The sequence below is a fragment of the Miscanthus floridulus genome, chromosome 9, assembly GCF_019320115.1.
Source record: "Miscanthus floridulus cultivar M001 chromosome 9, ASM1932011v1, whole genome shotgun sequence".
NCBI lineage: Eukaryota > Viridiplantae > Streptophyta > Magnoliopsida > Poales > Poaceae > Miscanthus > Miscanthus floridulus.
The window spans coordinates 55947404-55952157 of NC_089588.1; the positions used below are offsets into that span (position 1 = coordinate 55947404).

The window sequence follows — 4754 nt, forward strand, 5'->3', positions numbered from 1 at the left end:
AATTGCCCAATGAATCACCATTACCATGACTTAACTCAAGTTGCCTCTGCAAAAACACACATTAGTCATAGTAATCTTGTGTCGTCATTAATCACCAAAACCAAACTAGGGGCCTAGATGCTTTCACCTTGCCTTCAGATTGTCTCTGGGGTGTGTTGTTTTGGCCTGCCTTCGCTAGTTGTTGCCCCTATTGGCTGCTTCCTTGTTGTTCTATATTGAAAACTTGCTGGTTTTGCGCTTGCTGTGCTTGCAGCTGGCCTTGGTTTTTGTTGCCCTTCTGGGTGTTTCTGCTATTGCTCTAGAACTGCTTGCTTTGGTTTTGTTCTTCTAGTCTTCTACGGAGGTCGTTGTCAGATCTGCAATACTTCTCAAATTTGTTGTAGAGGTCTTCGATGGTCCGAGGCTTTCCCTGGCTAGATGAGCTGTGAATGGACCTATGCGAAGGCCTTTGATTGCTTCCTCTATAGCGATGTCCTCAGGGACATTTGGTGCCTTTGCCTTTATTTGCATGAATTTCTAGAAGTAGTCCTTTAGGGCTTCTCCTTGATTCTGCTTGCATTGAAACAGGTCCATGGAAGTCAGGATTCATTTGTGAACCCCCAGAAATTTGCTAAGATCCAATCGCAAAGGTCTTTCCATGAATAGATAGAACTTGGCCTTAGCATTGAATACCAGGCTAGCGCATTGCCTTCTGCTAAAATGACGAAGGACTTGGCGAGCACCGCTTCATTTCCACCAGAGGAACCTACTGCTGCCTCAAAGCTCTTGATGAATTGTCGTTGGTCTGATCTTCCATTGAACTAGGGTAAGGTGATGGGTTTGTAAGAGGGGGGCCAGAGTGAGCTCTGGATGCCTTCGGATAGTGGTGATTTAGAATCGATGGGTCTGTGGGTTTGTGGTGAAGTGTAGGGTGTGTCGAAGGTTGGTTGTATTATGGAACATGGCGGGGGGTTGGGTTGGCTTTGGTTTGCTGATTGAAGTTGGTTGGAGGTGTTGAAGTTGGGCAGCGAAGGCTGCATGCTTTGTATTTCAGCTTGTAGTATGGCTAGCTGCTGCCTGATTTTAGCTGCCTGGGCTGATGCTTGGGCTGCTCGTTGACTTGCGGTGAAGGCTGCTACGACCCTATCTCTTTCTTGCTGCATACTCTATAGCTGGGCCTACAACTGTTGAAGCTCTTGTTCCAGAGTGGTACTTAGGGCTTGCTGCTCCTCGGACGTTAGAGGCTGGTCTTTGACCATGTTTTGTTTCTTCAGCTTGGCCTTCTGAGGCTGTGGCTTAAGTGCTATGGGCATTGCGCCTAGGTCGCCCTCTCGTTGAGGGCTCCACGGGAACCCTGGCTGAAGCTTGCCATCGTGGGTCTTGCTCGGCCACCACACGGTGGGTGCCAATGTAGGGGACACGGTTATGGGTCACGGAGGACCAGGACCAAAGCCGTAATGAGAGCTAATGGTTAACGAATTTTATGAATGACATGCAAGAAAAGAAGATGGCAGCCTCCGCCTGATCAGCCATTCTGGGCGAAGGTCCGAAGGCTGCGGCGAAGGCACCCGAACGTGGTCCGAGGCGGAGGCTCCGACGACCGGAGCAAAGGCGCCTGGATGCAGTGGGTGGCACCTACGGAGGCTATGGAGAGTCAGCGCGTAGGTACGGGTGAAGGCCACCCCAGACGAAGGCTCCGAGAGTCGAGGGACTTCCTGAAGGGTGGCGGTGCCAGGCCATGAGCCGAAGACGGACTCACGGTTGCAGCCCATCAAACAGAAGGGTTGAAGAAGAAGGCACCCAAATTACCCTTAGCAGTTTGTATTAGTATATGAATATTTTGAGGATGTACTGTAACCGTCAAGGGGTAAAATTGTAAAGAGTAGCCTTAGCAAGTAGTGCCCTATAAAAGGGGGACACAAACTCTGTATAGGGGGGAGTTACTTGAATGCATTTATGAAACCCTAAGTTGGTCCGAACCCACTCTCCATCTAACATGCCTTCGCCCGGGGCTCCCATCCGGGGGAAGGCTTCGGCAATCTCCTAGTCCCACCTGCTGGAAACCACCGTTTTCCAACAGTGTCAAGAGTGTGGTTCGGTATAATCTTTGTACCCCACTCTCTTTTGTATCACCATTACTTTTATATGCTTGCTACAATTGTTATGACAACATTAGTATTCATCTTATTCATGTTCTTCATTATAATGTTCAACATCTACTTTGATTATATACTTAGTATAGCTAGTTTATCATTATGTTTATGCATAAATTTGTATAGCGCTCGCTCTAGTGTACACGGGGTGAGTGGTCGACATTGTGTAAGCGTGGCAATTATACGTTGTTTACTTGTAGATACACCCTATATTCTAGGTTATGTGGTAGATCACGGATGTGACACTCCCATTGAGTCCATTGTAGTCCACTCCCCGAATATAGGCGCACGTAGGGTCCGGTTATGAAGGAAGAGCAAGCTCTGCTCTTAATCTTCCTTAGTAATATCCCTTATGTGTAGATATGACGATGATCTTAGCAATGATTACTAGGTGTAATTGCACTAATCAACATATGCTTTGACTTGTAATAAAGAATGACTGAGGAATTATTCCTCTAACATTCTACCTGACGATGCTAATGCCATAGAAAGGAGTACACTGAGTGATTTATCATTATCATTGATAAATACTTATCATATATATATATATATATCCTATGACTTATCCCTGTTATGAGTAGAACATTGGTTATGGTTTACTTTTCCTTCAATAGTATAAGTTATCAATACATGTCCATGCTAGACCTTCCCTATGGTAAAAATATAAATAATGATACCTGGAATACTCTCGAGTAAAATGCTACAATGGTATAATTATCTGTACGCTTGCAGATCCTTTTCTTTCTTATATGTATATATTCTTTCTAGTCACATAATTAATAAAGAACTGCTTAGTATTATTCTATTAGTTATGCTATGTAGTACCAACAAGTATCTCTGGCATCATCACTTGGGATGACAACCTACTAAAGTAATGTTAGGAGATATAGGTTTATAATAGGTGGCTACTAAACAAGTGACAAGTTAATAAATACCAACAAGCATTTTTGGCGCCGCTGCCGAGGAAGGTAGCTAGGCAAAGAAAGTATTGATAAACTTATTAATGTGATCGAGGAAAACCATTAACCTCTGCTCAAACAGGCTTACCCTTGTTTTGTCTACTTGTGTATCTTGTGTAGGGTAATGTATGACCGGTTTTGACCTTCCGACAAACTACGTTGAAGATCTAGAAGCATTAATCCGAAGGTCTAGAGCTAAACTCAAGAAAGTTCCAGCTTTAAAGTTAGAAGACAACCATATAAGGTGAAGCTTAACACCAGAATTTGAAGATATGACTAAAAGGACTCTCCATGAATTCTCTGCTCCAACTACGACCAACATCCATACTAGACCAACAATCAATGTCGGAGATAATGGATTTGAGCTCAAGCCAGCCCTCATCAATATGGTGCAAGCAAACCAATTTTGTGGAAAGGCACATGAAGATGCGAGTGCATATCTCCAACACTTCCTAGAGATTTGTAGCACTTTTACCATCAAAGGAGTAACCTAGGATGCCATATTACTTCGCCTTTTCCCATTCTCAGTCTTGGGAAAGGCAAAGCAGTGGTTCTATGCCAACAAAGATAGAAATACTACATGGGATAACTGCTCCACTGCCTTTCTAGCAAAGTTCTTTCCCACAGGCAAGACCAATGCTCTGCGTGGGAGAATCTCAAGCTTTCAGCAACAACATGATGAATCTATCCCTAAGGCATGGGGACACTTTCAAGATTACATTGCGGAATGTCCTCATCATGGGATGGAGAATTGGCTACTCATGCAGACTTTCTACCATGGGTTGACCAAAAATACCCGTGAGACTATGGATGTTGCTACTGGAGGTTCATTCCTATCACTCACCATACCAGCTGCAACAGCTCTTGTGGAGAAGATGGCCTCCAACCAAGGTTGGAATCAAGAACATGTTCAAACCCGCAAGAGAGGTGGAGGTATGCATCAACTCAAGGAGATAGACATGTTATCTGCCAAGATGGACCTGCTAATAAAGAAGCTTGAAGATCAAGCCAATGAGAAGCAAGAAGTCATGCACATTCATGATTCTCGCATGACATGTGAAGTATGTGGAAACATTGGGCATTCAAGGAACATCTGTCCTAAAACCCAAGAGGATGTGAACTTTGTCAACAACAACAACTACTTCCGTCCTCAACAAAATCAAGGACGGAACCAGCAATAGAGGCCCAACAACAAAGGTAATTCTCAAGGTAATAATTTTAATAATTTCAATCAACCACCCTTGAGAGAATTAATTGATGGCCAAACCAAACTTATGGAGGGATTATCTAGAAAGGTAGCTACCAATGATAAAATTCTAGAGAACATAAATAATCGAACAGATAGCTTTGCTTCTGCCATTAAAAACCAGCATAGTTTTAATAAAATGATAGAATCACAAATAGCTCAGCTGGCAGCTACTATTCCTCCATCCGATAAAGGTAAGATTTCGTGGCAACCGGAAAATCTAGAAACTGCAAATCTTATCGATATTCACAATGCAGCATATTATTGTATACAACCATCGACAGGAAGGTGGATAGATTATACCTTGCTAGAAAAGAAGAGCGATCCAGGAAGACCTATCATCCCCATCGCCATTGGACCTCATATTTTCCAAGAAGCTGTCTGTGACTTCGGAGCAAGTGTCAACATCATGCCTAG

The 4754-nt window shown here is 43.7% G+C and overlaps 1 non-coding gene across 1 annotated transcript; it reads right to left on the reverse strand.

The window, feature by feature from the left end:
- Positions 1-3727: 3727 nt before the first annotated feature.
- Positions 3728-3836, reverse strand: LOC136484504 (small nucleolar RNA R71). Its single transcript, XR_010766026.1, has one exon. It is a non-coding gene; the product is annotated as a small nucleolar RNA R71 (small nucleolar RNA).
- Between the last annotated feature and the right edge of the window lie 918 nt (positions 3837-4754).